Genomic DNA, 13,283 nt, shown 5'->3' on the forward strand with positions numbered 1-13,283 from the left:
AGCGCGTTGGACTTCTAAGTGAATTGGCAAAGTCATTCAAAGGTTGTGGGTTAGAATCCAACCAGAGTCACATTTTTTACTTTCTTATTCAAATAAGGAACATTATGCATGTGAGGAATGTTTATTTTTGGCCGATGCTTTAATCTTAGTATTTCACCCAAGTTGAACCTATGTATCTAATACAGCATGCAACTGAATCAAAAGCAGTCTGCCTTCCATGGCAACAGGAACATATTGCTCATAAGCAATACAACATCACTGCCAGAAACTTTGCACTTTCCTAATGTATCCTTCCTTCAGAAACATTGTCTTTATAATAGCTGTAAATGAGATAGACCAAAAACACGACACCCTACACTCAGACATTTGTTTCTAGCGACATATAAAGTAAAATCTTCTTTCAAAGCTATTTATGGTATATTCTCTTTGTGTTTTTGTATTGTTAACCAATTGCATGTCTGCACTTTTTATCCAGTTCTTTTTTATTAAGGTATGGAAATGTTGTCCAAACGTATTCAGTTTGCAAGAAAATACAGTAATACCCTATTCTCCGAATTTATCCCTAAAGGAACAAAGGTGCAGTTCAAGGTTTCACCCCGAACTGTGATTCTTGCTACAGACATTTAATGTTTCAGAAAACAATCATCCTTTCATGTATCCCAGAAGGCTTGATAATGTGATGTGAAGTAAACACTGGATTGACAAAACTTCGATCATCCCTTACTGTATGCAAGTGGATTTTCATCTGGCTCTGTGGCGCAATGGATAGCGCGTTGGACTTCTAAGTGAATTGGCAAAGTCATTCAAAGGTTGTGGGTTAGAATCCAACCAGAGTCACATTTTTTACTTTCTTATTCAAATAAGGAACATTATGCATGTGAGGAATGTTTATTTTTGGCCGATGCTTTAATCTTAGTATTTCACCCAAGTTGAACCTATGTATCTAATACAGCATGCAACTGAATCAAAAGCAGTCTGCCTTCCATGGCAACAGGAACATATTGCTCATAAGCAATACAACATCACTGCCAGAAACTTTGCACTTTCCTAATGTATCCTTCCTTCAGAAACATTGTCTTTATAATAGCTGTAAATGAGATAGACCAAAAACATGACACCCTACACTCAGACATTTGTTTCTAGCGACATATAAAGTAAAATCTTCTTTCAAAGCTATTTATGGTATATTCTCTTTGTGTTTTTGTATTGTTAACCAATTGCATGTCTGCACTTTTTATCCAGTTCTTTTTTATTAAGGTATGGAAATGTTGTCCAAACGTATTCAGTTTGCAAGAAAATACAGTAATACCCTATTCTCCGAATTTATCCCTAAAGGAACAAAGGTGTAGTTCAAGGTTTCAGCCAGAAGTGTGATTCTTCTACAGACATTTTATGTTTCAGAAAACAATTATTCTTTCTTGTATCCCAGAATGCTTGATAATATGATGTGAAGTAAACACTGGATTGACAAAACTTCGATCATCCCTTAATGTACGCAAGTTAATTTTCATCTGGATCTGTGGCGGAATGGATAGCGCGTTGGACTTCTAAGTGAATTGGCAAAGTCATTCAAAGGTTGTGGGTTTGAATACCACCAGAGTTGCATTTTTTACTTTCTTATTCAAACAAGGAACATTGTGCATGTGAGGAATGTTTATTTTTGGCCGATGCTTTAATCTTAGTATTTGACCCAAGTTGAACCTATGTATCTAATACAGCATGCAACTGAATCAAAAGCAGTCTGCCTTCCATTGCAACAGGAACATATTGCTCATAAGCAATACAACATCACTACCAGAAACTTGGCACTTTTCTAATGTATCCTTCCTTCAGAAACATTGTCTTTATAATAGCTGTAAATGAGATAGACCAAAACACGACACCCTACGCTCAGACATTTGTTTCTAGCGACATATAAAGTAAAATCTTCTTTCAAAGCTATTTATGGTATATTCTCTTTGTGTTTTTGTATTGTTAACCAATTGTATGTCTGCACTTTTTATCCAGTTCTTTTTTATTAAGGTATGGAATTGTTGTCCAAACGTATTCAGTTTGCAAGAAAATACTGTAATACCCTATTCTCCGAATTTATCCCTAAAGGAACAAAGGTGTAGTTCAATGTTTCACCCAGAAGTGTGATTCTTCTACAGACATTTTATGTTTCAGAAAACAATTATTCTTTCTTGTATCCCAGAAGGCTTGATAATATGATGTGAAGTAAACACTGGATTGACAAAACTTCGATCATCCCTTAATGTACGCAACTTGATTTTCATCTGGCTCTGTGGTGCAATGGATAGCGCGTTGGACTTCTAAGTGAATTGGCAAAGTCATTCAAAGTTTGTGGGTTCGAATCCCACCAGAGTCGCATTTTTTACTTTCTTATTCAAACAAGGAACATTATGCATGTGAGGAATGTTTATTTTTGGCCGATGCTTTAATCTTAGTATTTGATCCAAGTTGAACCTATGTATCTAATACAGCATGCAACTGAATCAAAAGCAGTCTGCCTTCCATTGCAACAGGAACATATTGCTCATAAGCAATACAACATCACTACCAGAAACTTGGCACTTTTCTAATGTATCCTTCCTTCAGAAACATTGTCTTTATAATAGCTGTAAATGAGATAGACCAAAACACGACACCCTACGCTCAGACATTTGTTTCTAGCGACATATAAAGTAAAATCTTCTTTCAAAGCTATTTATGGTATATTCTCTTTGTGTTTTTGTATTGTTAACCAATTGTATGTCTGCACTTTTTATCCAGTTCTTTTTTATTAAGGTATGGAAATGTTGTCCAAACCAATTCACTTGGCAAGAAAATACTGTAATACCCTATTCTCCGAATTTATCCCTAAAGGAACAAAGGTGTAGTTCAAGGTTTCACCCAGAAGTGTGATTCTTCTACAGACATTTTATGTTTCCGAAAACAATTATTCTTTCTTGTATCCCAGAAGGCTTGATAATATGATGTGAAGTAAACACTGGATTGACAAAACTTCGATCATCCCTTAATGTACGCAAGTTGATTTTCATCTGGCTCTGTGGCGCAATGGATAGCGCGTTGGACTTCTAAGTGAATTGGCAAAGTCATTCAAAGGTTGTGGGTTCGAATCCCACCAGAGTCGTATTTTTTACTTTCTTATTCAAACAAGGAACATTATGCATGTGAGGAATGTTTATTTTTGGCCGATGCTTTAATCTTAGTATTTGACCCAAGTTGAACCAATGTATCTAATACAGCATGCAACTGAATCAAAAGCAGTCTGCCTTCCATTGCAACAGGAACATATTGCTCATAAGCAATACAACATCACTGCCAGAAACTTTGCACTTTCCTAATGTATCCTTCCTTCAGAAACATTGTCTTTATAATAGCTGTAAATGAGATAGACCAAAAACACGACACCCTACACTCAGACATTTGTTTCTAGCGACATATAAAGTAAAATCTTCTTTCAAAGCTATTTATGGTATATTCTCTTTGTGTTTTTGTATTGTTAACCAATTGTATGGCTGCACTTTTTATCCAGTTCTTTTTTATTAAGGTATGGAATTGTTGTCCAAACGTATTCAGTTTGCAAGAAAAAACAGTAATACCCTATTCTCCGAATTTATCCCTAAAGGAACAAAGGTGTAGTTCAAGGTTTCACCCAGAAGTGTGATTCTTCTACAGACATTTTATGTTTCGGAAAACAATTATTCTTTCTTGTATCCCAGAAGGCTTGATAATATGATGTGAAGTAAACACTGGATTGACAAAACGTCGATCATCCCTTACTGTACGCAAGTGGATTTTTATCTCCCTCTGTGGCGCAATGGATAGCGCGTTGGACTTCTAAGTGAATTTGCAAAGTCATTCAAAGGTTGTGGGTTTGAATCCCACCAGAGTCGCATTTTTTACTTTCTTATTCAAACAAGGAACATTATGCATGTGAGGAATGTCTTTTTTGGCCGATGCTTTAATCTTAGTATTTGACCCAAGTTGAACCTATGTATCTAATACAGCATGCAACTGAATCAAAAGCAGTCTGCCTTCCATTGCAACAGGAACATATTGCTCATAAGCAATACAACATCACTGCCAGAAACTTTGCACTTTCCTAATGTATCCTTCCTTCAGAAACATTGTCTTTATAATAGCTGTAAATGAGACAGACCAAAAACACAACACCCTACACTCAGACATTTGTTTCTAGCGACATATAAAGTAAAATATTCTTTCAAAACTATTTATGGTATATTCTCTTTGTGTTTTTGTATTGTTAACCAATTGTATGGCTGCACTTTTTATCCAGTTCTTTTGTTCTTTTTTATTAAGGTATGGAATTGTTGTCCAAACGTATCAGTTTGCAAGAAAATACAGTAATACCCTATTCTCCGAATTTATCCCTAAAGGAACAAAGGTGTAGTTCAAGGTTTCACCCAGAAGTGTGATTCTTCTACAGACATTTTATTTTTCAGAAAACAATTATTCTTTCTTGTATCCCAGAAGGCTTGATAATATGATGTGAAGTAAACACTGGATTGACAAAACCTCGATCATCCCCTGATGTACGCAAGTTGATTGTCATCTGGCTCTGTGGCGCAATGGATAGCGCGTTGGACTTCTAAGTGAATTGGCAAAGTCATTCAAAGGTTGTGGGTTCGAATCCCACCAGAGTCGCATTTTTTACTTTCTTATTCAAACAAGGAACATTATGCATGTGAGGAATGTTTATTTTTGGCCGATGCTTTAATCTTAGTATTTGACCCAAGTTGAACCTATGTATCTAATACAGCATGCAACTGAATCAAAAGCAGTCTGCCTTCCATTGCAACAGGAACATATTGCTCATAAGCAATACAACATCACTGCCAGAAACTTTGCACTTTCCTAATGTATCCTTCCTTCAGAAACATTGTCTTTATAATAGCTGTAAATGAGATAGACCAAAAACACGACACCCTACACTCAGACATTTGTTTCTAGCGACATATAAAGTAAAATCTTCTTTCAAAGCTATTTATGGTATATTCTCTTTGTGTTTTTGTATTGTTAACCAATTGTATGGCTGCACTTTTTATCCAGTTCTTTTTTATTAAGGTATGGAATTGTTGTCCAAACGTATTCAGTTTGCAAGAAAATACAGTAATACCCTATTCTCCGAATTTATCCCTAAAGGAACAAAGGTGTAGTTCAAGGTTGCACCCAGAAGTGTGATTCTTCTACAGACATTTTATTTTTCAGAAAACAATTATTCTTTCTTGTATCCCAGAAGGCTTGATAATATGATGTGAAGTAAACACTGGATTGACAAAACTTCGATCACCCCTTAATGTACGCAAGTTGATTTTCATCTGGCTCTGTGGCGCAATGGATAGCGCGTTGGACTTCTAAGTGAATTTGCAAAGTCATTCAAAGGTTGTGGGCTCGAATCCCACCAGAGTCGCATTTTTTACTTTCTAATTCAAACAAGGAACATTATGCATGTGAGGAATGTTTATTTTTGGCCGATGCTTTAATCTTAGTATTTGACCCAAGTTGAACCTATGTATCTAATACAGCATGCAACTGAATCAAAAGCAGTCTGCCTTCCATTGCAACAGGAACATATTGCTCATAAGCAATACAACATCACTGCCAGAAACTTTGCACTTTCCTAATGTATCCTTCCTTCAGAAACATTGTCTTTATAATAGCTGTAAATGAGATAGACCAAAAACACAACACCCTACACTCAGACATTTTTTTCTAGCGACATATAAAGTAAAATCTTCTTTCAAAGCTATTTATGGTATATTCTCTTTGTGTTTTTGTATTGTTAACCAATTGTATGGCTGCACTTTTTATCCAGTTCTTTTTTATTAAGGTATGGAATTGTTGTCCAAACGTATTCAGTTTGCAAGAAAATACAGTAATACCCTATTCTCCGAATTTATCCCTAAAGGAACAAAGGTGTAGTTCAAGGTTTCACCCAGAAGTGTGATTCTTCTACAGACATTTTATGTTTCAGAAAACAATTATTCTTTCTTGTATCCCAGAAGGCTTGATAATATGATGTGAAGTAAACACTGGATTGACAAAACTTCGATCACCCCTTAATGTACGCAAGTTGATTTTCATCTGGCTCTGTGGCGCAATGGATAGCGCGTTGGACTTCTAAGTGAATTGGCAAAGTCATTCAAAGGTTGTGGGCTCGAATCCCACCAGAGTCGCATTTTTTACTTTCTAATTCAAACAAGGAACATTATGCATGTGAGGAATGTTTATTTTTGGCCGATGCTTTAATCTTAGTATTTGACCCAAGTTGAACCTATGTATCTAATACAGCATGCAACTGAATCAAAAGCAGTCTGCCTTCCATTGCAACAGGAACATATTGCTCATAAGCAATACAACATCACTGCCAGAAACTTGGCACTTTTCTAATGTATCCTTCCTTCAGAAACATTGTCTTTATAATAGCTGTAAATGAGATAGACCAAAACACGACACCCTACACTCAGACATTTGTTTCTAGCGACATATAAAGTAAAATCTTCTTTCAAAGCTATTTATGGTATATTCTCTTTGTGTTTTTGTATTGTTAACCAATTGTATGGCTGCACTTTTTATCCAGTTCTTTTTTATTAAGGTATGGAATTGTTGTCCAAACGTATTCAGTTTGCAAGAAAATACAGTAATACCCTATTCTCCGAATTTATCCCTAAAGGAACAAAGGTGTAGTTCAAGGTTTCACCCAGAAGTGTGATTCTTCTACAGACATTTTATGTTTCAGAAAACAATTATTCTTTCTTGTATCCCAGAAGGCTTGATAATATGATGTGAAGTAAACACTGGATTGACAAAACCTCGATCATCCCCTGATGTACGCAAGTTGATTGTCATCTGGCTCTGTGGCGCAATGGATAGCGCGTTGGACTTCTAAGTGAATTGGCAAAGTCATTCAAAGGTTGTGGGTTCGAATCCCACCAGAGTCGCATTTTTTACTTTCTTTTTCAAACAAGGAACATTATGCATGTGAGGAATGTTTATTTTTGGCCGATGCTTTAATCTTAGTATTTGACCCAAGTTGAACCTATGTATCTAATACAGCATGCAACTGAATCAAAAGCAGTCTGCCTTCCATTGCAACAGGAACATATTGCTCATAAGCAATACAACATCACTGCCAGAAACTTTGCACTTTCCTAATGTATCCTTCCTTCAGAAACATTGTCTTTATAATAGCTGTAAATGAGATAGACCAAAAACACGACACCCTACACTCAGACATTTGTTTCTAGCGACATATAAAGTAAAATCTTCTTTCAAAGCTATTTATGGTATATTCTCTTTGTGTTTTTGTATTGTTAACCAATTGTATGGCTGCACTTTTTATCCAGTTCTTTTTTATTAAGGTATGGAATTGTTGTCCCAACGTATTCAGTTTGCAAGAAAGTACAGTAATACCCTATTCTCCGAATTTATCCCTAAAGGAACAAAGGTGTAGTTCAAGGTTTCACCCAGAAGTGTGATTCTTCTACAGACATTTTATGTTTCAGAAAACAATTATTCTTTCTTGTATCCCAGAAGGCTTGATAATATGATGTGAAGTAAACACTGGATTGACAAAACTTCGATCATCCCTTAATGTACGCAAGTTGATTTTCACCTGGCTCTGTGGCGCAATGGATAGCGCATTGGACTTCTAAGTGAATTGGCAAAGTCATTCAAAGGTTGTGGGTTCGAATCCCACCAGAGTCGTATTTTTTACTTTCTTATTCAAACAAGGAACATTATGCATGTGAGGAATGTTTATTTTTGGCCGATGCTTTAATCTTAGTATTTGACCCAAGTTGAACCAATGTATCTAATACAGCATGCAACTGAATCAAAAGCAGTCTGCCTTCCATTGCAACAGGAACATATTGCTCATAAGGAATACAACATCACTGCCAAAAACTTTGCACTTTCCTAATGTATCCTTCCTTCAGAAACATTGTCTTTATAATAGCTGTAAATGAGATGGACCAAAAACACGACACCCTACACTCAGACATTTGTTTCTAGCGACATATAAAGTAAAATATTCTTTCAAAACTATTTATGGTATATTCTCTTTGTGTTTTTGTATTGTTAACCAATTGTATGTCTGCACTTTTTATCCAGTTCTTTTTTATTAAGGTATGGAATTGTTGTCCAAACCAATTCACTTGGCAAGAAAATACTGTAATACCCTATTCTCTGAATTTCTCCCCAAGCGAACAAAGGTGCAGTTCAAGGTTTCGCCCTGAACTGTGATTCTTGCTACAGACATTTTATGTTTCAGAAAACAATCATTCTTTCATGTATCCCAGAAGGCTTGATAATATGATGTGAAGTAAACACTGGATTGACAAAACCTCGATCATCCCCTGATGTACGCAAGTTGATTGTCATCTGGCTCTGTGGCGCAATGGATAGCGCGTTGGACTTCTAAGTGAATTGGCAAAGTCATTCAAAGGTTGTGGGTTCGAATCCCACCAGAGTTGCATTTTTTACTTTCTTATTCAAACAAGGAACATTATGCATGTGAGGAATGTTTATTTTTGGCCGATGCTTTAATCTTAGTATTTGACCCAAGTTGAACCTATGTATCTAATACAGCATGCAACTGAATCAAAAGCAGTCTGCCTTCCATTGCAACAGGAACATATTGCTCATAAGCAATACAACATCACTGCCAGAAACTTTGCACTTTCCTAATGTATCCTTCCTTCAGAAACATTGTCTTTATAATAGCTGTAAATGAGATAGACCAAAAACACGACACCCTACACTCAGACATTTGTTTCTAGCGACATATAAAGTAAAATCTTCTTTCAAAGCTATTTATGGTATATTCTCTTTGTGTTTTTGTATTGTTAACCAATTCTATGGCTGCACTTTTTATCCAGTTCTTTTCTATTAAGGTATGAAATTGTTGTCCAAACGTATTCAGTTTGCAAGAAAATACAGTAATACCCTATTCTCTGAATTTATCCCTAAAGGAACAAAGGTGTAGTTCAAGGTTTCACCCAGAAGTGTGATTCTTCTACAGACATTTTATGTTTGAGAAAACAATTATTTTTTCTTGTATCCCAGAAGGCTTGATAATATGATGTGAAGTAAACACTGGATTGACAAAACTTCGATCATCCCTTAATTTACGCAAGTTGATTTTTGTCTGGCTCTGTGGCGCAATGGATAGCGCGTTGGACTTCTAAGTAAATTGGCAAAGTCATTCAAAGGTTGTGGGTTCGAATCCCACCAGAATCGCATTTTTTACTTTCTAATTCAAACAAGGAACATTATGCATGTGAGGAATGTTTATTTTTGGCCGATGCTTTAATCTTAGTATTTGACCCAAGTTGAACCTATGTATCTAATACAGCATGCAACTGAATCAAAAGCAGTCTGCCTTCCATTGCAACAGGAACATATTGCTCATAAGCAATACAACATCACTGCCAGAAACTTTGCACTTTCCTAATGTATCCTTCCTTCAGAAACATTGTCTTTATAATAGCTGTAAATGAGATAGACCAAAAACACGACACCCTACACTCAGACATTTGTTTCTAGCGACATATAAAGTAAAATCTTCTTTCAAAGCTATTTATGGTATATTCTCTTTGTGTTTTTGTATTGTTAACCAATTGTATGTCTGCACTTTTTATCCAGTTCTTTTTTATTAAGGTATGAAATTGTTGTCCAAACCAATTCACTTGGCAAGAAAATACTGTAATACCCTATTCTCTGAATTTCTCCCCAAGCGAACAAAGGTGCAGTTCAAGGTTTCACCCCGAACTGTGATTCTTGCTACAGACATTTAATGTTTCAGAAAACAATCATTCTTTCATGTATCCCAGAAGGCTTGATAATGTGATGTGAAGTAAACACTGGATTGACAAAACTTCGATCATCCCTTACTGTATGCAAGTGGATTTTCATCTGGCTCTGTGGCGCAATGGATAGCGCGTTGGACTTCTAAGTGAATTGGCAAAGTCATTCAAAGGTTGTGGGTTCGAATCCAACCAGAGTCGCATTTTTTACTTTCTTATTCAAATAAGGAACATTATGCATGTGAGGAATGTTTATTTTTGGCCGATGCTTTAATCTTAGTATTTCACCCAAGTTGAACCTATGTATCTAATACAGCATGCAACTGAATCAAAAGCAGTCTGCCTTCCATTGCAACAGGAACATATTGCTCATAAGGAATACAACATCACTGCCAAAAACTTTGCACTTTCCTAATGTATCCTTCCTTCAGAAACATTGTCTTTATAATAGCTGTAAATGAGATAGACCAAAAACACGACACCCTACACTCAGACATTTGTTTCTAGCGACATATAAAGTAAAATCTTCTTTCAAAGCTATTTATGGTATATTCTCTTTGTGTTTTTGTATTGTTAACCAATTGTATGGCTGCACTTTTTATCCAGTTCTTTTTTATTAAGGTATGGAATTGTTGTCCAAACGTATTCAGTTGGCAAGAAAATACTGTTATACCCTATTCTCTGAATTTCTCCCCAAGCGAACAAAGGTGCAGTTCAAGGTTTCACACAGAAGTGTGATTCTTGCTACAGACATTTCATGTTTCAGAAAACAATCATTCTTTCATGTATCCCAGAAGGCTTGATAATATGATGTGAAGTAAACATTGGATTGACAAAACTTCGATCATCCCTTACTGTACGCAAGTGGATTTTTATCTGGCTCTGTGGAGCAATGGATAGCGCGTTGGACTTCTAAGTGAATTTGCAAAGTCATTCAAAGGTTGTGGGTTTGAATCCCACCAGAGTCGCATTTTTTACTTTCTTATTCAAACAAGGAACATTATGCATGTGAGGAATGTCTATTTTTGGCCGATGCTTTAATCTTAGTATTTGACCCAAGTTGAACCTATGTATCTAATACAGCATGCAACTGAATCAAAAGCAGTCTGCCTTCCATTGCAACAGGAACATATTGCTCATAAGCAATACAACATCACTGCCAGAAACTTTGCACTTTCCTAATGTATCCTTCCTTCAGAAACATTGTCTTTATAATAGCTGTAAATGAGATAGACCAAAAACACGACACCCTACACTCAGACATTTGTTTCTAGCGACATATAAAGTAAAATCTTCTTTCAAAGCTATTTATGGTATATTCTCTTTGTGTTTTTGTATTGTTAACCAATTGTATGGCTGCACTTTTTATCCAGTTCTTTTCTATTAAGGTATGAAATTGTTGTCCAAACGTATTCAGTTTGCAAGAAAATACAGTAATACCCTATTCTCCGAATTTATCCCTAAAGGAACAAAGGTGTAGTTCAAGGTTTCACCCAGAAGTGTGATTCTTCTACAGACATTTTATGTTTCAGAAAACAATTATTCTTTCTTGTATCCCAGAAGGCTTGATAATATGATGTGAAGTAAACACTGGATTGACAAAACTTCGATCATCCCTTAATTTACGCAAGTTGATTTTTGTCTGGCTCTGTGGCGCAATGGATAGCGCGTTGGACTTCTAAGTGAATTGGCAAAATCATTCAAAGGTTGTGGGTTCGAATCCCACCAGAATCGCATTTTTTACTTTCTAATTCAAACAAGGAACATTATGCATGTGAGGAATGTTTATTTTTGGCCGATGCTTTAATCTTAGTATTTGACCCAAGTTGAACCTATGTATCTAATACAGCATGCAACTGAATCAAAAGCAGTCTGCCTTCCATTGCAACAGGAACATATTGCTCATAAGCAATACAACATCACTGCCAGAAACTTTGCACTTTCCTAATGTATCCTTCCTTCAGAAACATTGTCTTTATAATAGCTGTAAATGAGATAGACCAAAAACACGACACCCTACACTCAGACATTTGTTTCTAGCGACATATAAAGTAAAATCTTCTTTCAAAGCTATTTATGGTATATTCTCTTTGTGTTTTTGTATTGTTAACCAATTGTATGGCTGCACTTTTTATCCAGTTCTTTTCTATTAAGGTATGAAATTGTTGTCCAAACGTATTCAGTTTGCAAGAAAATACAGTAATACCCTATTCTCCGAATTTATCCCTAAAGGAACAAAGGTGTAGTTCAAGGTTTCACCCAGAAGTGTGATTCTTCTACAGACATTTTATGTTTCAGAAAACAATTATTCTTTCTTGTATCCCAGAAGGCTTGATAATATGATGTGAAGTAAACACTGGATTGACAAAACTTCGATCATCCCTTAATTTACGCAAGTTGATTTTTGTCTGGCTCTGTGGCGCAATGGATAGCGCGTTGGACTTCTAAGTGAATTGGCAAAGTCATTCAAAGGTTGTGGGTTAGAATCCAACCAGAGTCACATTTTTTACTTTCTTATTCAAATAAGGAACATTATGCATGTGAGGAATGTTTATTTTTGGCCGATGCTTTAATCTTAGTATTTCACCCAAGTTGAACCTATGTATCTAATACAGCATGCAACTGAATCAAAAGCAGTCTGCCTTCCATGGCAACAGGAACATATTGCTCATAAGCAATACAACATCACTGCCAGAAACTTTGCACTTTCCTAATGTATCCTTCCTTCAGAAACATTGTCTTTATAATAGCTGTAAATGAGATAGACCAAAAACACGACACCCTACACTCAGACATTTGTTTCTAGCGACATATAAAGTAAAATCTTCTTTCAAAGCTATTTATGGTATATTCTCTTTGTGTTTTTGTATTGTTAACCAATTGCATGTCTGCACTTTTTATCCAGTTCTTTTTTATTAAGGTATGGAAATGTTGTCCAAACGTATTCAGTTTGCAAGAAAATACAGTAATACCCTATTCTCCGAATTTATCCCTAAAGGAACAAAGGTGCAGTTCAAGGTTTCACCCCGAACTGTGATTCTTGCTACAGACATTTAATGTTTCAGAAAACAATCATCCTTTCATGTATCCCAGAAGGCTTGATAATGTGATGTGAAGTAAACACTGGATTGACAAAACTTCGATCATCCCTTACTGTATGCAAGTGGATTTTCATCTGGCTCTGTGGCGCAATGGATAGCGCGTTGGACTTCTAAGTGAATTGGCAAAGTCATTCAAAGGTTGTGGGTTAGAATCCAACCAGAGTCACATTTTTTACTTTCTTATTCAAATAAGGAACATTATGCATGTGAGGAATGTTTATTTTTGGCCGATGCTTTAATCTTAGTATTTCACCCAAGTTGAACCTATGTATCTAATACAGCATGCAACTGAATCAAAAGCAGTCTGCCTTCCATGGCAACAGGAACATATTGCTCATAAGCAATACAA

General features: G+C 36.0%; 5 non-coding genes across 5 annotated transcripts; all 5 read left to right on the forward strand.

Annotated features, from left to right (window-relative positions):
* The first annotated feature begins 3,043 nt into the window (after window positions 1-3,043).
* On the forward strand, window positions 3,044-3,133 carry TRNAR-UCU (transfer RNA arginine (anticodon UCU)). Its single transcript is given in 2 exon segments — window positions 3,044-3,080; window positions 3,098-3,133. It is a non-coding gene; the product is annotated as a tRNA-Arg (tRNA).
* Window positions 3,134-4,581: 1,448 nt separating this feature from the next.
* On the forward strand, window positions 4,582-4,671 carry TRNAR-UCU (transfer RNA arginine (anticodon UCU)). Its single transcript is given in 2 exon segments — window positions 4,582-4,618; window positions 4,636-4,671. It is a non-coding gene; the product is annotated as a tRNA-Arg (tRNA).
* Window positions 4,672-6,878: 2,207 nt separating this feature from the next.
* On the forward strand, window positions 6,879-6,968 carry TRNAR-UCU (transfer RNA arginine (anticodon UCU)). Its single transcript is given in 2 exon segments — window positions 6,879-6,915; window positions 6,933-6,968. It is a non-coding gene; the product is annotated as a tRNA-Arg (tRNA).
* A 676-nt stretch (window positions 6,969-7,644) lies between these two features.
* On the forward strand, window positions 7,645-7,734 carry TRNAR-UCU (transfer RNA arginine (anticodon UCU)). The gene is given in 2 exon segments: window positions 7,645-7,681; window positions 7,699-7,734. It is a non-coding gene; the product is annotated as a tRNA-Arg (tRNA).
* Window positions 7,735-8,411: 677 nt separating this feature from the next.
* On the forward strand, window positions 8,412-8,501 carry TRNAR-UCU (transfer RNA arginine (anticodon UCU)). Its single transcript is given in 2 exon segments — window positions 8,412-8,448; window positions 8,466-8,501. It is a non-coding gene; the product is annotated as a tRNA-Arg (tRNA).
* Window positions 8,502-13,283: the final 4,782 nt, after the last annotated feature.

The sequence above is a fragment of the Ambystoma mexicanum genome (assembly GCF_040938575.1).
Source record: "Ambystoma mexicanum isolate Mex_15411 chromosome 12 unlocalized genomic scaffold, UKY_AmexF1_1 Mex_chr12_unloc.1, whole genome shotgun sequence".
Classification (NCBI taxonomy): Eukaryota; Metazoa; Chordata; class Amphibia; order Caudata; family Ambystomatidae; genus Ambystoma; species Ambystoma mexicanum.